General features: G+C 38.8%; 1 protein-coding gene across 3 annotated transcripts in view; it reads right to left on the reverse strand.

The window, feature by feature from the left end:
- Positions 1-24,016, reverse strand: part of LOC105035441 (uncharacterized) — a 49,764-nt gene that overhangs the window by 24,657 nt on the left and 1,091 nt on the right. The gene's annotated exons all lie outside the window — the stretch shown is intronic.

A 24,016-nucleotide genomic window follows, 5' to 3' on the forward strand; every position in this document is an offset into this window, starting at 1 on the left:
AGCTCTCAAATTAGGAGAGCTTGATGTTTGGCGGATCGGTTCCTACATAATCATTTAACAGAAAAAAGGCTCAGTACAGATATCCTCACCATAAGCAGGGGGAGCATGGCGGAGCTCTTCGATCCGCCGGTTCATCTCCTGGAACCTTTGATCTAGGAGATCCTCTCAACTGCAAGTCTTGAGGGTCTTCTGGAAGAACGGAGGTAGGGACCCTCCGGGGGTGGAATCATGAACAGAAAGAGGGCTCTCCGCCCTCTACTTCCACTTTTCGGGGAAGACAGGGCGACTGGCCCAAGTGGCCCGCCCGATCGTCGGATTCTGGAACTCTGACGTTGCTCTTTCCAGCCGCACAGATGCCTGCGGCTGCTGCTGCTGCATGGCTTGCACTGCTTCGGTGAGGCCCCTGAACTGCTGAACCAGCAGGTCAAACTGCTCCATGCCGACTGCCGTTACTGGAGGAGGAGGAGCCTGAAAAATTGGAGACAAGGTCAGAGCTTATGGATCTCGCTGAGATCTAGCCACGGAGGCCGTAGATCGCCTGGTGGATACCTTTCGAGGAGGCATTAGGTGGGGATCTGGCAGGAGAAGAGGAAGAAGATGTCGAATAAGATGATCAGAGACAGTTCCGTTGAGTACTCCTTTAAGAACAAAGATCTTATAAAGACACAAGCACCCTTCTTCTAGCACCAATTCTGTTGGTGCAGAATTCTACCGATGTTGGATAAGCTGGAGTCAAGGAGAATGCGGCCGCCATCGGGATCTGTAAGGGAAGTCTAAATCGGAGTTGGGGGTGCTCCGACAAGATCCTTCTACACTCAAGTCAGTATTCTACTTCAACAGAAATGGAGCACTAGAATGGGATTTTGGTAGAGTTTCGAGATAGAGTTTAGAGCTTAGAGGAGAACATATCTGGGGGGTCTCTTTTATAGATGGGGGAGCATAACCGCTTGACAGTGATGTCCGTAATTGCCTGGAAGTGGGCCGTTCAGGGTCACGTGGAGTTTGTTACGGAGAGTGGAGTAGTGAGGCCACGTGGAGTCTGTTACAGAGAGTGGAGTGGTGTCCATTATCGCGACTTGTTGGGGAGTGGTGAGGCCACATGGGGTTTGTTACAGAGAGTGGAGTGCTGTCCATTGTCACGACTTGCCAAAGTGTTCGGGCTGGATGGCTGAAGCTCGGTTGGGACGTCTGGTGGAGTGGAATAGCTCTCTGTCTCAGCAATTTAAGAGAAGCTCAGATGTTTTCGAGGTTGCTAATGGGTTAACTATGGTTGGGTGCTGTTGGTGCTGCAGACGAAAGTCATTTGCTGTAGAAGCTTGGATGAGAACTGCCTGTTGGAGAAGTCTGGTAGGAGTCCGATTACTGAAGAAGTCCGTCTGAAATTTGTATAATGTAGAAGCTTGTTTGAGGGCTGTCCACTGAAGAGATCCAGTTGCATGAGGAATCTGGTAGAAGGTCTACTTGATAGCAAAATTTGGAAGGCATTGTAGAAGTTCATTCATTGGAGGAGTCTAGACGACACTGTGGAAGTCCGGTTGACGCTGTTGAAGGTAGACGGCTCGGAGAGGTACGGAAGACACCAGAGATAGTCAGCTAAATTTTGTTGTAGAAGTTCGGACGGAGTCCAGTCCTTGTAGGAGTCCGGAAGGATGCCGCTTACTATAGAAGCTCGGATGGAGACCGGTTGCCGTGGAAGCCCGGATGGAGACCCCTTACTGTAGAAGCTCGGATGAAGCCTGCTTGCAGTAGAAGTTCGGAGTAAAAATCTGACTGGTGGAGCCTGTCCATTGTAGGAGTTCGAACGGAGTCCGACTCTTGTAGGAGCTCGGATGAAATTCGGAAGATGGTCGACCACTGTAGAAACTTGGATAGAGTCTGGTTACTGTAGAAGTCCTGCTGCTGGAGAAGTTCGGTCATTGACGAAGTTCGAAAGAAGTTTGGAGTAAAGCTGATTATGGCTGGAAGAAGTATAGAAGAGATTCGGAGAGTAGTCGATCACTGTAGAAAATTGGCTGATAGTGAAGTCCAGAGAGCATTTGGAGCAGTCTGGTAGATGAATGGAGGAGCTCATTATTGGAGAAGTCTAGATGAAATGATAGGAGTTCGTCCGTTGGAGGAATCTGGAGGATACTGTGGAAGGTCGACTGCCGGGAGAGTCCGGATGGTATTGTGGAAGCTCGGATAGCCAGGGAAGTTCAGATAGACATCACACAAGGTCAGAAGCCGAAAGAGCCCTGGGAGGGTCGGCCTCTTACGAACTTCGACTGGGGTTATTTTATACCCAACACTGACGATAAAGGAGTTCGACAACCACAAGTCAAAGATGGGTATTAGATACTGTGTCTAGTGGCTTTAGGACAAGTGGAGTTATTGAAAAATATGTCCCAAATGCCAATCATCAACCTGTTGACGATTGAGCAATCTTGTATTATAATTGATTTGTTAATAAATAAAATATATTTTTGATATTTTCATCATAAGTTTTTATCTTCTAATGAATTCCATTGTTGTGATGAAGTCCTTAGGACTATTTAGGTTCGATAAAGAGAAGATTTATTGATTAGTCCTTAAAATTGTTCACGACGAAATGATAGGTTGTTAATAAAAATGACAGCTTCTATCGAGCATAGGTCACTGTAGGCCATATGGGTTGGTTGTCCTCTTAACCAAGGAGTGTGGAGACACTGGATGGCATATAGGTGAGATGTAAAGGTACATCATCATTGAACGTGACCAACTCTAGAGTATTCTGTTGTCGAGAATGTCTCTGATGGGATATAGGTATAAGTGTCCCTTAGACTTGAGATCACTTCAGTGACTTGCAAGCAACTCACTATGCTTTAGTACTAGACTAACTGAATTTCTAATTCAGTGGCAAAAGGCTTCTAGGCACAGTCAAATACTTACGAAGTCAGAGTGTGATCAAGATGGGATTGACAACTCCAAGAGTTGGAGAAGAATGAGTCGTTGTATTTCAATTTAGCAAAATCTTGGCTAGGGTAATCCATCAGATGGATTTGATATTTTAAAATACAATGTGGACATCCTGATCTGAGTTAACAGTTGAACTCTGAGGTGTCTTATGAGCATTTTGGTCAAGGGGATGAATTATATGGAAACTATATCCGCATGGGTTCTAAGGATGTTGTTCTACACATTCGACTTATCCGACCATCGGGTATAATTGCTAGATGGTCAAAAATTTATTTCTATGCTACAAGCTTAGATTTAGACCTATAAGGTCATACACATTAGAGTTCACGATCCGATCGGATGGTTGATCAACGATTAAGAATCGTTCTAGGGTTAAATGATCAATACGATTGACATTTAACCAAGTGCAAGTGTTGCAGGAGGATTGATTAGCAATTCGATTACTAATTAGCTTAATTTGATTAAGACAATGGGCTGAGATTAAGTATAATTGAATATGATTTAATTAGATTTGGTTTGAGCTTGATTAGATCAAGTTCAATTGGTTTATTGGATAAGCCAAGTGCAAGGAAAAACTAGTCCTAGTTCAATTAGGACTTGGGTCAACCTAATTTCTAATTTGATTAAAAAATTAAATCAGATTTAAATCTAATTTAATTTAATTTAATTAGGTTTTTAATTGGGTTATGACTTATTTTAATTGGGTTGATTTGATTTGAGAAATCAAATTTGAATAAGTCATAGATTGAATCCTAGTAAGACTAAGATTCCACCTTGTGCCACCTTAGCCCCCCATGCCCACTCTCTCTTATTTTGTTGCTCCTTGGATTGATTTTGATGATTACAAAGTATTTGAAGGGATTACTAATGATTTTAGCTTGAAAAAAGATTTATTGCATTTCAGGGGCAAAATCATAATTTCATCAATACCTGATTCAGAAGCCTTAAGAACAAGAACAAAAGACGTGCAGTCTACTGGAGAAAATTTTAATATTTTTGAAAATATATTTTGCAAAAAAATTAGGTTTTTTATTTGTGAGTCGACCCCATGAGTCGACTCATGGCTTAAAGAGCTGAACGACATGCTGAAATTTTGGTTGGCACTCTCTGTGAGTCGACCCCATTGGTCGACTCCCAGGCATGAGTCGACCCCATGAGTCGATCTCTGCTGCTTTTAGGCCAAAATTATAGAACCATTATTTTCTGCTATTTTCTACAGAGGTCGACCCTATGAGTCCACCCATGAGCATGAGTCAACCCTATGAGTCGACCCCTATGACGGAAAAGTTTCGCAATGGCTAGTTTTTTCACCCATTTTATTTGCATTTAATGCTCATTTAATGTGGTCTAATAGCTCTATTTCAGTCCAGATTACTCTCCACCACTATTTGAAGATATATAAAGGGACTTAAAGGAGGAAATAAAAGATAGAGAAAAAGAAAAGGATTTTAAAAAGAGGATTTCAATCATACTTTTCAGCCCTAAGCAAGAGCCCACTCAAAGCATTCAAGAAGCTTTTAATTCAAGTTCACCAATTCCTCAAGTGCTCATTCAAGTCTCCAACCACCTTGAGAAAATCAGAAAGAACTTTCTTCCATTTGAGTAAAATATAATTTAAAGCTTCATTCGCTCATTAAAGGAGCTTCTTCTGTATTTTCTGTGCTGTTAATTGCAATACTGTTTTTGAGTTATTGTTTTTATTTTGGAAGGGTTCCAAAATATGGAAAGATTGATCCAAACCTTGAATCAGATTGTATTGGGTTGGCTTGTACCCGAAAAATAAGTGGACTAGCTTGGGATAGCTAGAGTCGGAGTTTCCGACGTGTGTATTCAAGTTGAATATAAGTTAGTGGATTGGAATTCCCAAGTAGGAGCTTGGAGAATTGATGTAGGTGCAAGGTTGGCACCGAACCACTATAATGTTGGGAAATGTGTCCCAAAAAGTCAATCATCAAGCTGTTGACGGTTGAGCAATCAAGTATTGTAATTGATTTGTTAATAAATAAAATATATTTGGCATTTTTATGATAAACTTTCATCTTCTAATAAACTCCGTTGTTATGATGAAGTCCTTAGGACTATTTAGATTCGATAAAGAGAGGATTTATCGATTAGTCCTTAAAACAGTTTACGACCAAATGATAGGCTGTTAATAAGGATGACAGCTTCTATCGAGCATAGGTCGCTGTAGGCCATATGGGTTGGTTGTCCTCTTAACCAAAGAGTGTGGAGACACTGGTATGGCATACAGGTGAGATGTACTGGTACATCATCATTGAATATGACCAACTCTAGAGTATTCTGCTGTCGAAAATATCTCTGATGGGATATAAGTATAAGTGTCCCTTAGACTTGAGATCACCTCAGTGACTTGCAAGCAACTCACTGTGCTTTGGTACTAGACTAACTGAATTTCTAATTCAGGGATGGAAGGCTTCTGGGCACAGTCAAGTACTTGCAAAGTCAGAGTGTGATCGAGATGGGATTGACCACTCCAAGAGTTGGAGAAGAATAAGTCACTGTATTTCAATTTAGCAAAACCTTGGCCAGGGTAATCCATCAGATGGATTTGATATTTTGAAATACAATGTGGACAACCTGATTAGAGTTAACAGTTAAACTCTGGGATGTCCTATGATCATTTTGGTCAAGGAGATGAATTATATGAAAACTATATCCGCATGGGTTCTAAGGATGTTGATCTACACATTCGACCTATCCGATCGTCGGGTACCATTGCTAGATGGTCACTTTGATTGGTACAAAAATTTATTTTTATGCTAGCGGCTTAGGTTCAGACCTATGAGGTTACACACATTAGAGTTCATGATCTGATCGGATGGTTGATCAACGATTAAGAATCATTCTAGGGTTAAATGATCAATACAATTGACATTTAACCCAGTGCAAGTATTGCAAGAGGATCGATTAGCAATTTGATTGCTAATTGGCTTAATTTGATTAAGCCAATGAGCTGAGATTAAGTATAATTAAATATAATTTAATTAGATTTAGTTTGGACTTTATTGGATCAAGTCCAATTGGTTTATTTGATAAGCCAAGTGCAAGGAAAAACTAGTCCTAGTTCAACTAGGACTTGGATCAATCTAATTTTTAATTTGATTAGAAAATTAAATCAGAGTTAAATCTAATTTAATCTAATTAAATTAGGTTTTTAATTGGGTTAATATATATTTTAATTGGGTTGATCTAATTTTGATTTGATTTGATTTGAGAAATCAAATTAAAACAAGTCATAAGATAGAATCCTAGTAAGACTAGGATTCCACCTTGCACCACATAAGCCTTCCCCATGCCCTCTCTCTCATTCAACGCCAATCTCCTCTTATTTTATGTGACAAAAGCCCTCTCCTAGTCTCTCCCACATTCACAAAAGGTCTCCTCTCTTCTTTCTTACATGAAAGGTGGTTTGGATCAAATCAAAAAGGAATAAGTTTGGATTTCGAATTCTATGAGATAGAGTTTTAGAAATCCAAAACTCTTTCAATTTTGCACCGAATTTATCCAAATTTTTTTTAGAATCTTTATGGATTTTAGGGTACATATTGTGCACCCTTTTCTGTTAATCCATACATGAAAATAAGGAGGAGGTGCTCAAGAGTTGGGCGCCCCTTATCTTGCCATGTTTGGATAAGCCTTGACTAGGTATTTGACCTAGACAAGGACTCTATCATATCTCTCTATATAAAATTTGTTTCTTCATGAAAGTTTTGGAGAAGATATATATTTGAGAGACCTTTGGTCCATCCAAAAATTAGAGAGAAAGACCTTTGGGTCGTGGAGATATAAAAGATACAAATTAGGGTGTCTAGAGAGAAATGAGAAGAAGAAGAGGGTCTTCTTCTAGGGTTGTTTGTTCTCATATCTTTCCTCCCTCCATCTTGAGTTTTCTGAGAGTGTCTCAGATCTGAAACTTCTCCTTCTACTTTTCATCTTTGAAAGAGTCCAAATCAAGAAGAAGGAGGCACCTGATCAACCATCAAAGAAGGATCAGCACAGTACTAGCATACTGTGCTGATTTTCTAAAGCAGGACTTCTAATCGAGATTCGTGAGCTCGTGTGGATGACTTCTAGAGGTCAGATGCATGTGCGGCTTGCAACATCATCCTCAAGCCTGGATCAGCGAGGTTAGAACATCTAACTTGCAAGGTAATAGATCTGATCTATTATTTAATACATACATTAGATGTAGTATAGAAACATGTTGATATGATCAACATGTAGTTCATGCTATATTTATATATTTTAATTTTTGATTTGATGCTATGTAATAATCATGTAATAGAATCTTAGATCTAGGGATTCTCTAGTTTTAGAAAATAAATTTTGATTTATTTTAGTCTTCCGCTGTATGATCTTGAGAAAGTTTCAAGATCTAACCCTGAAATCCTAGATCAGGTTCCTACATATAAACCCTCTTGTTTGTGTTGTGCCTAATTGCTCTTCTTTAAAACTTCTTTATTCTCTTGCATTCTTGCTTTTAATCATTATCCTTGAATCAATTACACTCTTCTTACTTATCTTGCTATTGTTAAATAATCTTCATAAATTGAAAGTTAAGTTTAAAATTTTTTAGAAACCCAATTCACCCCCCCTCTTGGGTTGCATAGTTGGGCAACAAGTGGTATCAGAGCTCGGTGCTCTAGCCCTACTTTGATCTAACCAATCAAAGAGCTAAAGATCTATGGCAACTCAAGTTGGCACTTCTCTAGCCGAGGGGCAGTCCACTAACCGACCTTCACTTTTCAATGGGTCCAACTATACCTATTGGTAAGCTCGGATGAAAATCTTCATTCAAGCACTCGACTATGATATGTGGAGTATCATAGTAAACGGCCCTCACACACCCACTAAAATTATTGATGGTGTAGAATCAGCCAAATCCGAAAAAGATTGGGATGAGGTTGATAAGAAAATGGCCCAACTAAATGCTAAAGCTATGAATGTTTTGTATTGTGCTCTTGATGCTAATGAATTCAATCGCATTTCAACTTGCATGTCTGCTAAAGAAATATGGGATAGATTAGAAGTCACTCATGAAGGAACTAATCAAGTAAAGGAGTCCAAAATTAACATGCTCGTACATAAATATGAACTTTTAAAATGGAGCATGATGAATCTATAACTAAAATGTTTACTCATTTTACTGATATTATAAATGGTTTAAAAAGTCTTGGTAAGTCCTATCCAAACAGTGAGATCATAAGAAAGATTTTCAGGTTCTTATCAAGAACTTGGGAAGCCAAAGTGACCATCATTCAAGAAGCCAAGGATCTGAACATTCTACCCTTGGAAGAGCTTCTTGGATCACTGATGTGTAGGAACCAGATCTAGGGTTTCAGGGTTAGATCTTGAAACTTTTTTAAGATCATACAGCGGAAGACTAAAATAAATCAAAATTTATTTTTTAAAACCAAAAAATCCCTATATCTAAGATCCTATTACATGATTATTACATAGCATTAAATCAAAAATTAAAATATATAAATATAGTATGAACTACATGTTGATCATATCAACATATTTCTATACTACATCTAATGTATGTATTAAACAATAGATCAGATATATTACCTTGCAAGTTAGACGTTCTAACCTTGCTGATCCGGGCTTAAAGATGATGTTACAAGCCGCACATGCATCCGGCCTCTAGGAGTCATCCACACGAGCCCACGAATCTCGATCAGAAGTCCTGCTTCAGGAAATCAGCACAGTATGCTAGTACTGCGCTGATCCTTCTTTGATGGTTGATCAGGTACCTCCTTCTTCCTGATTTGGACTCTTCTAAAGATAAAAAGTAGAAGGAGGAGTTTTAGATCTGAGACACTCTCAGGAAACTCAAGATGGAGGGAGGAAAGATATGAAAACAAATAACCCTAGAAGAAGACCCTCTTCTTCTTCTCGTTTCTCTCTCTAGACACCCTAACTTGTGTCTATTATATCTCCACGACCCAAATGTCTTTCTCTCTAATTTTTTGATGGCCCAAAGGGCTCTCAAATCTCTATCTTCTCCAAAAATTTCATATAGAAACTCATCTTATATAGAGAAATATGATAGAGTCCTTGTCTAGGTCAAATACCTAGTCAAGGCTTATCCAAACATGGCAAGTTAAGGGGCGCCCAACTCTTGAGCACCTCCTCCATATTTTTATGCATGGATTACTAATAAAGGGTGCAAAATGTGTACCCTAAAATCCATAAAAATTTCAAAAAAAAATTGGATAAATTCGGTGCAAAATTGAAAGAGTTTTGGATTTCTAAAACTCTATCTCATAGAATTTGAAATCCAAACTTAATCCTTTTTGATTTGATCCAAACCACCTTTCATGTAAGAAAGAAGAGAGGAGACCTTTTGTGAACATGGGAGAGACCTGGGAGAGGGCTTTTGTCACACAAAATAAGAGGAGATTGGCGTTGAATGAGAGAGAGGGCGTGGGGAAGGCTTATGTGGTGCAAGGTGGAATCCTAGTCTTACTAGGATTCTATCTTATGACTTGTTTTAATTTGGTTTCTCAAACCAAATCAAACTAAAATTAGATCAACCTAATTAAAATAAGTTTTAATTCAATTAAGAACCTAATTTAATTAGATTAAATTAGATTTAAATCTGATTTAATTTTCTAATCAAATTAGAAATTAGATTGACCCAAGTCCTAGTTGAACTAGGACTAGTTTTTCCTTGCACTTGGCTTGTCCAATAAATTAATTGAACTTGATCCAATCAAGCCCAAACTAAATCTAATTAAATCATATTTAATTAGACTTAATCTCAGCCCATTGGCTTAATCAAATTAAGCCAACTAGCAATCGAATTGCTAATCGATCCTCCTGCAACACTTACACTGGGTTAAATGTCAATCGTATTGATCATTTAACCCTAGAATGATTCTTAATCGTTGATCAACCATCCGATCGGATCATGAACTCTAATGTGTGTGACCTCATAGATCCGAACCTAAGCCGGTAGCACAGGAACAAATTTCTGTACCAATCGAAGTGACCATCTAGCAATGATACCCGACGACCGGATAGGTCGAATGTGTAGAACAACATCCTTAGAACCCATGCGGATATAGTTTTCATATAATTCATCCCCTTGACCAAAATGATCATAGGACACCCCAGAGTTCAACTGTCAACTCTGATCAGGTTGTCCACATTGTATTTCAAAATATCAAATCCATCTAATGGATTACCCTGGCCAAAGTTTTGCTAAATTGAAATACAGCGACTCATTCTTCTCCAACTCTTGGAGTGGTCAATCCCATCTCGATCACACTCTGACTTTGTAAGTACTTGACTATGCCCAGAAGCCTTCCATCCCTGAATTAAAAATTCAATTAGTCCAGTACCAAAGTACAGTGAGTTGCTTGCAAGTCACTGAGGCGATCTCAAGTCTAAGGGACACTTATACCTATATCCCATCAGAGACATTCTCGACAGCAGAATGCTCTGGACAGCAGAATGCTCTGGAGTTGGTCACGTTCGATGATGATGTACCCTTACATCTCACCTGTATGCCATACCAGTATCTCCACACTCCTTGGTTAAGAGGACAACCAACCCATATGGCCTACAGCGACCTATGCTCGATAGAAGCTGTCGTCCTTATTAACAGCCTATCATTTGGTCGTGAATAGTTTTAAGGACTAATCGATAAATCCTCTCTTTATCGAACTTAAATAGTCCTAAGGACTTCATCATAACAACAGAGTTCATTAGAAGTTGAAAGCTTATGATGAAGATGCCAAATATATTTTATTTATTAACAAATCAATTACAATACTTGGTTGCTAAACCGTCAACAACTTGACGATTGGTTTTTTGGGACATATTTTCCAACAACTCCCACTTGTCCTAAAGCCACTCGGCACAGTATCTAATACCCATCTTCGACTTGTGGTTGTCGAACTCCTTTATCGCCAGGGCTTTAGTGAAGGGGTCGGTCAGGTTCTCCTTTCCGTCGATCTTCTGAAGGTCGACATCACCTCGATCCACGATCTCTTGGACCAGGTGGAAGCGACGCAAGATGTGCTTCATTCGCTGATGTGCTTTGGGTTCCTTCACCTAAGCTATGGCTCCAGTGCTGTCACAGTAGAGCAGGACTGGACCATTGAGGGAGGGTGCTACTCCGAGCTCGTTGATGAATTTCCTCAGCCATACAGCTTCCTTCACGGCATCTGATGCTGCGATGTACTCTACTTCACAAACATAGTCCGCCACAGTATGCTGCATGGAACTCTTCCAGCAGATGGCTCCATCATTCAGAGTAAAGATATAACCCGACATGCTCCTACTATCATCATGGTCAGATTGAAAGCTAGAGCCTGTGAACCTCATAAGTTTCAGATCTGACTCGCCATAAACCAACCATTGGTCCTTAGTATTTCTCAAATACTTAAGGATGGCTTTAACCACTTTCCAGTGATTTTTTCCAGAATCAGATTGGTATCTACTCACTACTCCTAGTGAGTATGCCACATCTGGTCATATACATGTCATGGCATACATGATAGATCCCACGGCTGAAGCATATGGGACTCTACTCATACGCTCTCTCTCTTCAGGAGTTGTCGGACAATCCTTCTTAGAGAGAGAAATTCCTTGGCCTATCGGTAGATAGCCCTTCTTGGAATTCTCCATACTGAACATCTTCAGCACAATGTCTATGTACATGGACTGGGATAACCCAAGCATCCTTTTAGATCTATCCCTATAGATCTTCATCCCTAGGATGTAGGATGCTTCACCCAAGTCCTTCATGGAGAACTGTGATGACAACCAAACTTTTATTCCCTGTAGTGCGGGGATGTCATTCCCGATTAAGAGAATGTCATCCACGTACAAGACAAGAAATACCATAACTGGATCATTTGCCCATTTATAGATGCAGGGCTCTTCTCCATTCTTAATGAAGCCATACATTTTGATCACCTTATCAAAATGCATGTTCCAACTCCGAGAAGCTTGCTTCAATCCATAAATGGATCTCTAAAGCTTGCACACCTTGGACTCATCTGTGGATGTAAACCCCCCAGGTTATATCATATACACCTCTTTGGTCAGCTCTCCATTCAGGAAAGCTATCTTTACATCCATCTGCCAGATCTCATAATTCAGATGGGCAGCTATTGCAGGTATTATCCGAATGGATTTGAGCATTGCCACAGGAGAAAATATCTCGTCATAGTCAATACCATAACGTTGACGATACCCCTTGGCGACTAGATGGGCATTATAGGTTTCCACCTTTCTGTCTGCGCCCCTCTTCCTTTTGAAGACCCATTTACACCCAATGGGTTTAACCCCTTCAGGTGGGTCAACCAATGTCCATACATCGTTGACCTTCATGGACTCCATTTCAGATTTCATGGCTTCAAGCCATTTCTCGAAATCAGCTTTTTGCATTGCATCTATATAGGTGATCGGATCCTCATTATTCTCATCAAGTTCAATGGGATCACCATTCCGAACCAAGAAACCGTAGTATCTGTCTGGCTGACGTGGTACTCTACCGGATCGCCTTAATGGTGCAGGTACATTGGGCTCCGGATATGATCTAATCATATCAGACTCAGGTTCAGCTATTGGTGTCGGTCCTTCTACCTGTTGAACTTCATCAAGTTCAACCTTAGAGGCAACAGTTCCTTCACCAAGGAACTCCATTTCTAAAAAGATTGCCTTAAGGCTGATGAACACCTTTTGTTCATCAGCATGGTAGAAAAAATATCCTTTTGTCTCTTTGGGGTACCCTATGAATGAGCATTTGTCAGACCTAGGTCCAAGTTTGTCTGTGACTAATCATTTGACATAGGCTGGGCACCCCCAGACCTTAAGGTGTGAAAGTACTAGCTTACGTTCCGTCCATATCTCATATGGAGTCTTAATTACAGACTTACTTGGAACCCTATTTAACAAATAACAGGCCGATTTGAGTGCATATCCCCAGAAGGATATCGGCAAGCTAGCAAAACCCATCATGGATCGAACCTTGTCTAACAGAGTCTGATTCCTTCTTTCAGACATACCATTATGCTGTGGTGTTCCTGGAGAAGTCCATTGGGAGAGAATCCCATTCTCTCCTAGATATGTGAGAAATTCACTAGAAAGGTATTCTCCTCCTCGATCAGATCGAAGAGTTTTAATACTCTTTCCAGTTTATTTTTCTACTTCACTTCGAAATCGTTTGAACATTTCAAATGAATCCAACTTATTGTTGCTCCTTAGATTGATTTTGATGATTACAAAGCAGTTGAAGGGGTACTAATGTTTCTCACTTGAAAAAGACTTTTTGCTCTTCAGGGGTAAAATTATAATTTTACCAAAATCCTAATTTGAAAGTATCAAATGATAGAACAAAAGACTTGTAATCCAATGGTGAAAATTTTATTAATTTTGGACTTATATTTTGAAAGATATGCACGATTGAAAATCATGAGTCGACCCATGAGTCAACTCATGGCACATGAGATGACTGGCACGCTGAAATTCTTGATCGGTACAGACTTGGCACATCCTGTGAGTCGACCCATGAGTCAACCCCCAAGGCATGAGTCGACCCATGAGTCGACCTCTGTGGGTTTTAAGCCAGTTTTACAGAACCTTGCATCCCGTTCGATTCTCTGATATTTTTTCACAGAGGTTGACCCATGAGTCGACCCCCAGGTATGAGTCGACTCATGAGTCGACCCCTGTGACGGGATTTTTCTGCAACGGCTAATTTTTAACCCATTTTAAATACTTTTAATACTCATTTAATGTAGTCTAACGGCTCTTTTTCAGCCTAGAATATTTTTCACTATTTCTTAAAGCTATAAAAGGGACAAAAAGGTGGGAATCAAGTAGAGGATTCAAGAAGAGAGATTTTGAAAAAGGGATTTCAAGCAAACTTTTCAGCCCTAAGCAAGAGCTCACTCAAAGCATTCAAGAAGCCTTTAATCCAAGCTCAACAACTCCTCAAGTGCACATTCAAGTCTCCAACAACCTTGAAGAAATCCAAAAGGGTCTTCTTCTCTTTGAGTAAAGTATATTTAAAGTCATATTCGCTCATTAAAGGAGCTTTCTTTGTACTTATTTGTGCTATTGATTGTTATACTCGGTTTGAGTGATTGTTTTTGTTTTGGAAGGATTCCAAAATAAGAGAAGGTTGATTCGAACCTAGAATCAGAGTGTATTGGGTTGGCTTGTACCCGAGAAATAAGTGGTCTAGCTTGGGATAGCTAGAGTCGGAGTTTTCGACGTTTGTATTTGGGTTGAATACAAGATTAGTGGATTGAAATTCCCAAGTAAGAGCTTGGGGAGTGGATGTAGGTGCAAAGTTGGCACCGAACTACTATAAATCATTTTGTTTGTGGTGTGTCTAATTGCTCTTCTTTAACTCTTCATTATTCTTTTGCATTCTTGCTCTTAGCCATTAGTCTTGAATTAATTTTACTCTCCATATTTATTTAGCTTTGTAAATATTTCTCATAAGTCATAAGTTAAGCTTAAAATTTTTAGAAACCTAATTCACCCCCCCTCTTGGGTTGCATAGCTGGGCAACAAGTGGTATCAGAGCCCGATGCTCTAGCCCTACTTTGATCTAAACAATCAAAGAGTCAAAGATCTATGGCAACTCAATCGGCACTTCTCTAGCCGAGGGACAATCCACCAACCGACCTTCACTTTTCAATGGGTCTAATTACACCTATTGGAAAGCTCGGATGAAAATATTCATTCAAGCACTCGACTATGATATGTGGAGTATCATAGTGAATGATCCTCACACACCCACTAAAATTATAGATGGTGTGGAATCAACCAAACCCGAGAAAGAATGGGATGAGGTTGATAAGAAAATGACCCAATTAAATGCTAAAGCAATGAATGTTCTTTATTGTGCTCTTGATGCTAACGAATTTAATCATATTTCTACTTGCTCATCTACTAAAGAAATATGGGATAGGTTAGAAGTAACCCATGAAGGAATCAATCAAGTAAAGGAGTCTAAAATCAACATGCTTGTGCATAAATATGAATTATTTAAAATGGAGCATGATGAGTCCATAACTGAAATGTTTACTCGCTTTACTGATATTATAAATGGTTTAAAGAGTCTTGGTAAGTCCTATACTAACATGAGCTTGTAAGAAAGATTCTCAGATCCTTACCAAGAACTTGGAAAGCCAAAGTGACCGCCATCCAAGAAGCCAAGGACTTGAACATTCTACCCTTGGAAGAGCTTCTTGGATCATTGATGACTCATGAGCTAAGCATGAAGCAACATCAAGAGGAAGAAGTCAAAAAGAAAAGAACAATTGCCCTCAAATCTACAGCTCCACTAGATGAAGAAACTGATGACACTGAAGATGAAGAACAGGATGAAGAAATAGCACTCATTATCCGAAGATTCAAAAAATTTTTGAGAAAAAGAAAACAAGGGATGAGGAAGAGGCCATTCACAAAAGGGGAACAGAGCAAAGAAAAAGAGAAAGACCAACCCCTTATCTGCTACGAGTGCAAGAAGCCGGGACACTTCAATCCGAATGCCCACAACTGAAGAAGGGTCCCAAGAAGTACAAGAAGAAGGCCATGATGGCCACTTGGAGTGCGAGTGATGACTCAAGCTCCGAAGAGGAAAACTCGACTGAACAAGCTAACTGTGCCTTATAGCACACGAAAATGAGGTAATATCCGAAACTCCTAGTGACTTTACATTTGAAGAATTACATGAAGCTTTTTATGATTTAGTTGATGAATTAAAGAAACTAGGGATGAAGAATAAAGATCTAAAATTAAAAATCAATCTTTATTGAAACAAAATGAAAATATTTCAATTGAAAAATCCACCCTGCTTCAAGAAAATCAAAGTTTAAAAAATAAATTGCCAAGTTAAAACCATTAGTTGAAAAATTCACCTTGAGTTCAAATAAACTTAATATGATTATTGAAAATCAAAAGGCCGTATATGATAAGGCTGGACTTAACTATAACCCCTTGAAGAAACAAAAATATCTGAAAAATATTTATATAAACTCTTTAAGTAACAAGTCTTCTAATATTACTTGCTTCAAATGTGGTAGAGTAGACATAAGTCATACACTTGCTTCTCTAACAAGTCTGCAAATTCAAATATAAAGAAAATATGGGTTCCAAAAGGAACCATTATAACTAACCAAAAAGGATCCAAGAAAGCTTGGGTACCTAAAACAAAAATTGACTTTTGCTTGCAGGTGTGTCTAGCATCCCAAGGAGGAAACAGGAAATGGTATCTTGACAGTGGATGCTCGAGACACATGACTGGTGATGAATCCCAATTCATCACTCTTGATGCTAAGAATGGAGGGATGGTCACCTTTGGAGACAATGGCAAAGGAAAGATCATCGGTATAGGTAACATTGGATCACTCCCTCCAAATATATTGAAAATATTTTGTTAGTAGATGGTTTAAAGATAATTTACTAAGCATTAGTCAATTTTATGATAAAGGATATAAAGTTGTTTTTGAATCGTCTGTTTGATTGTAACTAGTCCTATTAATGATGGCATTAAATTTATTGGACATAGACATGTAATTTTATATGATAGATTTAAATGATCTAGCCAAAATAAACATGCAATGCCTAGTATCCTTGAATGCTAAAATTAATGAGACTAGTTGGCTTTGGCATCGCAGACTTGCACACATTAGCATGCATTCTCTTTCAAAATTAATTAAGAAAGAATTAGTTCTTGGTTTGCCAAAATTGAATTTTGAAAAGGATAGAATTTGTGATGCATGCCAACTAGGTAAACAAACAAGAGTTTCATTTAAATCCAAAAATATTGTTTCAACCTCTAGACCTTTAGAGCTTTTGCATATGGACTTATTTGGACCTACTAGAACCACTAGTCTAGGAGGAAAACGATATGGTTTTTAATTATAGATGATTACTCTCATTTTACTTGGATTTTTTTTTGGCACATAAAGATGAAACTTTTCATGTTTTCACTAAATTTTACTGAAAAGTCACTAATGAGAAAGGATTTTCAATTCAAAATATTCGAAGTGATCATGGAACTGAATTTGAAAATCAAGACTTTGAAAACTTTTGTGATGAAAAAGGAATTGGCCATAACTTCTCTGCTCCTAGGACACCCCAACAAAATGGGGTAGTAGAAAGGAAAAACAGAACCTTAGAAGAAATGGCCCGTACCATGCTATGTGAAAGCAACCTTCCAAGATATTTTTGGGCGGAAGCAATTAACACAGCATGTTACATTTTAAATCATGCTTTGATTAGACAAATTTTAAAGAAAACCCCCTATGAGCTTTGGAAAGAAAGAAAACCTAATATTGCTTATTTTCATATTTTTGGTTGCCGATGTTTTGTATTAAATAATGGTAAAGAAAGACTTGAAAAATTTGATGCAAAATCAGATGAAGCAATCTTTCTTGGTTACTCCTCCACTAGTAAAGCTTTTAGAGTTTTTAACAAAAGAACTTTAGTAGTAGAGGAGTCCATACATGTTGTCTTTGATGAATCTAACGATCTTCCTTCAAGGAAGAATGAAGGTGTTGATGATGCAGATCCTCTTATAGAAGGAATGAAGGAGATCACTCTGAAAGATTCAACAATTCAAGATGAGAGGAACATGAAGACAAACAGGATGAGGGAGGTGAAGAACATCAAGAACAACCTCAAGGTACAAATGACCTACCCAAAGAATGGAGGTATGTTCACAATCACCCTAAGGAGTAATTATTGGTGATCCTATGCATGGGGTAAAAACTCGTTCTTCACTTAAAGATGTATTTAATCATTGTGCTTTTGTCTCTCATCTTGAACCAAAAACTATTGAAGAAGCTGAAAATGATTATAATTGGATTAATGCAATGCAAGAGGAACTTAATCAATTTGAAAGAAATAATGTATGGACTTTAGTATCAAGACCTAAAAATTATTCAATAATTGGCACAAAATGGGTCTTTAGGAACAAATTAGATGAACATGGAAATGTAATAAGAAATAAAGCAAGATTGGTTGCTAAAGGTTATAATCAAGAAGAAGAATTGATTTTGATGAGACCTTTGCACCTGTTGCTAGATTAGAGGCCATTAGACTTCTACTTGCATATGCTTGCTTTATGAAATTTAAATTATTTCAAATGGATGTCAAAAGTGCATTTTTGAATGGATATATTGCTGAAGAAGTCTATGTAGAACAACCCCCAGGTTTTGAAAATCATGCTTTTCCTAATCATGTTTTTAAATTAAATAAAGCTCTATATGGTTTAAAACAAGCACCTAGGGCTTGGTATGATAGGCTAAGCAAATTTTTACTAAATAATGTTTTTCAAGAGGTAATGTAGACACAACCCTCTTCATTAAAAGAAATCAAAATGATATGTTAATTATACAAATATATGTTGATGACATTATTTTTGGGTCTACTAATGAATCTCTTTGTCAAGACTTTGCTAAGCTCATGCAGGGGGAGTTCGAGATGAGCATGATGGGAGAACTTACATTCTTCCTCGGACTCCAAATCAAACAAACAAAGGAAGGAATCTCCATCACCCAAAGCAAGTACACCAAGGAATTACTCAAAAGATTTGGAATGGAGAACTCCAAAGCAATTGGCACACCCATGAGCCCCTCATGTAAGCTTGACAAGGATGAAGAAGGTAAATGTGTAGACTTAAAATATTATAGAGGTATGATTGGCTCTCTATTATATTTAACTGCAAGTAGGCCTGATATCATGTTTAGTGTTTGTCTGTGTGCTAGATTTCAATCTAATCCTAAAGAGTCTCACTTGAATGCTGTTAAAAGAATCCTTAGATATTTAAATGGTACTCAAACTCTAGGATTATGGTACTCTAAGGACTCACTAATTGATTTATTAGGATATTCAGATGCTGATTTTGCTGGATGTAGATTAGACAGAAAAAGCACTAGTGGAACTTGCCAATTTCTTGGAGTTAACCTAATCTCCTGGTTTAGCAAGAAACAAAATTCGGTAGCACTGTCTACGGCTGAGGCCGAATACATTGCAGCCGGAAGTTGTTGTGCTCAAATCTTGTGGATTAAGCAACAACTCGAAGACTTTGGTATCAAACTTAATGAAACACCCATAAGATGTGATAACACTAGTGCCATAAATCTTACTAAAAATCCAATTCAACATTCAAGGTCTAAACATATTGAAATAAGACATCATTTTATAAGAGAACATGTTCAAAACAAAGATATAATTCTTGACTATGTTTGCACTGAAAATCAATTAGCCGATATCTTTACAAAGGCCCTAAGTGAGGATAGATTCTGTGAAATTAGGAGAAATCTAGGAATTCTTGATCCATTTGCCTAAATATTTCTCCAATTCCAAGGAATCGATGTCAAAATTTCTTTGAGCTCAATTTTCATCATCTCTCTTGGACCTAAACGCTCAAGATTATACCTCTCACAACTTGTCATTGAGCAAAAATTCTTCTCCCAAAATTTGAATTTTTTCAGAATTTATTCATATTTTTTCTAAAATTTTGTGAATCATGAGTCGACCCCCTAGGGTCGACCCAATGGCATACTTGAAATTTTTGGCCAACATCCCACGGGTTCATTTCTTTTTAACTTAAAGCCCGTTCATGAGCCGACCCCTCCTTCTTCATCTTCCTCCCTCCAAAACTCATCGTCCTCATCTTCGTTCTCTCCAAATCCAAAGTTTTAGCCCAAGATCCTTCTCCCATCACCTCTCCACCTCAAATCGCCCCTTGGGAAAGGAGCTTTTCGCATTTTTCTCCCTTGATTGAAGCGGTTGGAGCGTGCCCTAGCTTCCACCATTCTTCTCCAAATCGGATTTCTCTCCGCCAAAAATCCCTTTCCATCCTCTAATAACCCTCCTTCTCCTCACCCATTTGATCTTCCGAGTCTCCTTGCTTGCTCTTGTGGTGAGAATGGCCCCAAAAATGAAACTCCCTCAAAGAAGGAAATCAGTCCGTGAGCTGGAAGAAGGCGTGCGCAGGAAAAGGCAAGCTTCTCAGACCTCCTCTGCTCCCATTCCTGCTTCAGCATCTGCACCAGGTTCCTCTCAGTCTCCTCTCAGCCCTAGCAAAATTCCACTCTCTGACAGAAAGGTAGAAACCGCAAGAATGTGGACTTCAGATTCTTTGAAAAAGAAGGTTTCTCCTTTGGTTCAAAGATCAAAAACCAAGGTTGGGATTTTACTGTTCTCTCAAAGAAGTTACATATGTAGATTTGGTTAGAGAGTTTTATCTGAATCTGTACTATGGCAATGGAACAGTAACTTCTACTGTTAAGGAATTGATATCTGCTTAGATCCTATTATTTTGGGAGAGATTCTACATTTGCCCTGTGAGGGATATTCAAACATGGAACTCCCAGTGAAGGAAGAAGGGATCAATGTGATTTTAGGAGGAACCTACTCGGGAAGTCTAAATAAATTAGAAGCCAAGATCTTGTCAATTGAAATGAGAATTCTACATCAATTAGTAACAAAGCTTTTCTTCCCGAGAAGTGGTAGACATGACCTCCTTTCTGGCCGAGACATATGTATAATGTTTCATGTGATCACCCAAACCCCCTTAAACCTCCCTGCTTTAATGATTGAGGCCATGAGAGAAACACTGAATAGATCCAAGGCACATCTGCCTTTTGGTATGGCCCTCACACTGGTATTCAGGAGGTTTGGAGTTAGTTTTGAGGGGGAGGCATCTGCTAGGCTCTCTCACTCTGACACCATCAACCAACACACTCTGCACCGCATGGGATTCACTAGGATTGATGGTGGTTGGATCAAGGGTACAGAAGAAAGAGCTGAGGAGAGAGCTGAGGACAGAGTTGAGGACAGAGCTGAGGAAGAAGGTCCCTCATCACCTCTCCATGACTTCAGGGCAGCATCTCCAGACATCCAGTTTGTTTCAGATCCAGAGGCTGGCCCTTCAGAGTCCACCAGGAGGCACACACCAGTTCAGCAGCCAGACAGCAGAGCACCTCCCTCAGAGTTCAGATTGGCTGATGATCAGATTGAGCTGATTTCTCAGCGTGTGGCTTCCTTGCTTTCTCGTCAGTGGAGCACTTCAGCTTTTGCACCGGGATCCACATCATTAGATGCATCTGATCAGACCTTGATCCCCATATCTCCACTGTATTTCAGATGATCTCAGATCAGTCTGTTCGGATTCAGCAGCTCGAGGATTACATTTTGAGACTGACTGGGAGAGTACTTGACTTGCAGGGGCAAGTGTTAGCTCTGGCCCATCCACAGCCACAGGAGTGCACTATTGAGGTCACAGACCTAACTGCGGAGGCTGGCAGACTTAGAGGTGTATTGGAGGGTGGATTTGATTTCTTGAGGAGAGAGATCAGAGGCTCTAGTGAGCATGCTTCTACACAGTTCACTGCACTGCTTCAGTCTGTTTCGAGAGCTCTGAACCTTCTTGATACCATCAGGCTCTCTCTTGCAGTCCAGTCTATGGCTTCTCAGCCTTCAGGATCATCTCGCCCACCTACTCGTGCCAGCACCTCCACTCGTGGCAGAGGCAGACGGGGTAGAGGACGAGTCCTTGGTCGTGATCCATCATCTCCCCACCCCATCTCTGATACATCTGATTCTGATCCATCTAGTCATGAGCTCTACTAGATCCTTGTAGCTAGCCTTGTCTGTTGTTCTTTCTAGGATCTATCTTTTGGGCCATGTAATGATATTAACTGGTTGACTTTTATATTATGGAATATGTATTGGAACAGCTATGGTACCAATCACCTTTTGATTATATATCTACTCTTTGACTTTTAATGTATGGCTATTCAATCTATGTACTCAATGGATATTTTGTTTTATGATTGCTGTATTCAGGGGGAGTAAACATTAATGTCAGTAAAATTAATGATTAGCACAAGAAGTTTGAAGAAATAAAAAGAGAGAGAAAATGTATTCAAAAAAAGAGGGAGAGTTAACAATGTTTGATGATGTCAAAAAGGGGAGAAATTAAAGAAAAATATCAAAAGCAAGATTGATAAAAGACTTAAAAATAAAATGAGTGATTGGGAGAAATTAAAGAAAAGTATCAAACTTTAAAATTACTTCTTAGATATGCTCTGATACACTTAAAATTTGACATGCTCTGATATACTTTAAAATTAATTCTTAGACATGCATTGATACACTTAATTTTTAAACATGCTCTGATACCAAAATTAAATAATCAAATGAGAATGAGCGAATTTTCAAGATGTTAAGAAAATTGAAAAACAAGCAAATGAGATATTTTCAAACACGCAATTTTCAAATCCTAAGGTAAATTCTGCTTTGCTCTGATAACAAAAACAAATTTTCTGCTCTGATACCAAAATCACATAATCAAATGAGCAAATTTTCAAATCATTAAGCAATAGGCAAATTATTTATGCAAATGGGCACATGTATCACATGCCAAAAGAATCAATCTTCTTTTCAAGCAAATGCACTTATAAGTTGGTAGTAAATTTCCTATTTATCTTCAAACTACCTATAATGCATTTCATTCCTTTGAAATTCATGATCATTGATTCATATAAATGCTTTTGTTCAAGTGTTTTGTCATCATCAAAAAGGGGGAGATTGTTGCTCCTTAGATTGATTTTGATGATTACAAAGCAGTTGAAGGGGTACTAATGTTTCTCACTTGAAAAAGACTTATTGCTCTTCAGAGGCAAAATTGTAATTTTACCAAAACCCTGATTTGAAAGCATCAAATGATAGAACAAAAGATTTGTGATCCATGGTGAAAATTTCATTGTTTTGGACTTGTATTTTAAAAGATATGCATGTTTGAAAATCATGAGTCGACCCATGAGTCGACTCATGGCACATGAGATGACTGGCACGCTGAAATTCCTGGCCGGCACAAACTTGGCACATCCTGTGAGTCGACCCATGAGTCGACCCCCAAGGCATGAGTCGACCTCTGCGGGTTTTAAGCCAGTTTTACAGAACCTTGCATCCCGTTCGATTCTCTGATGTTTTTCCACAAAGGTCGACCCATGAGTCGACCCCCAAGCATGAGTCGACCCATGAGTCGACCCCTGTGACGGAATTTTTCCACAACGGCTAGTTTTTAACCCGTTTTAAATGCTTTTAATGCTCATTTAATGTGGTCTAACGGCTCTTTTTCAGCCTAGAATATTTTTCACTATTTCTTAAAGCTATAAAAGGGACAAAAAGGTGAAATCAACAAGAAAAAAGAAGAAAAAGAGAGAGGATTCAAGAAAAGAGATTTTGAAAAAGGATTTCAAGCAAACTTTTCAGCCCTAAGCAAGAGCTCACTCAAAGCATTCAAGAAGCCTTTAATCCAAGCTCACCAACTCCTCAAGTGCACATTCAAGTCTCCAACCACCTTGAGAAAATCAAAAAGGGTCTTCTTCTTTTGAGTAAAGTGTATTTAAAGTCATATTCACTCATTAAAGGAGCTTTCTTTGTACTTATTTGTGCTATTGATTGTTATACTCGGTTTGAGTGATTGTTTTTGTTTTGGAAGGGTTCCAAAACAAGAGAAGGTTGATCCGAACCTTGAATCGGAGTGTATAGGGTTGGCTTGTACCCGAAAAATAAGTGGTCTAGCTTGGGATAGCTAGAGTCGGAGTTTCCGACGTTTGTATTCGGATTGAATACAAGATTAGTGGATTGAAATTCCCAAATAGGAGCTTGGGGAGTGGATGTAGATGCAAGGTTGGCACCGAACCACTATAAATCCTTTTGTTTGTGGTGTGTCTAATTGCTCTTCTTTAACTCTTCATTATTCTCTTGCATTCTTGCTCTTAGCCATTAGTCTTGAATTAATTTTACTCTCCATATTTATTTAGCTTTGTCAAACATTTTTTATAAGTCATAAGTTAAGCTTAAAATTTTTAGAAACCCAATTCACCTCCCCTCTTGGGTTGCATAGCTGGGCAACACTTAAACTCATTCATCTCTTTATAAAATTTTCAATCTCGAAGAGTCAAGAGTCGCAATAAGTTTTTGACTTGGTTTGCAAACGCCAAAATAACTATAAAGAATTCAAATGACTTCAGAAGTATGCAAAGTCCTTCCAAGTCCAAAT

The sequence above is a fragment of the Elaeis guineensis genome, chromosome 1, assembly GCF_000442705.2.
Source record: "Elaeis guineensis isolate ETL-2024a chromosome 1, EG11, whole genome shotgun sequence".
Taxonomy (NCBI): domain Eukaryota; kingdom Viridiplantae; phylum Streptophyta; class Magnoliopsida; order Arecales; family Arecaceae; genus Elaeis; species Elaeis guineensis.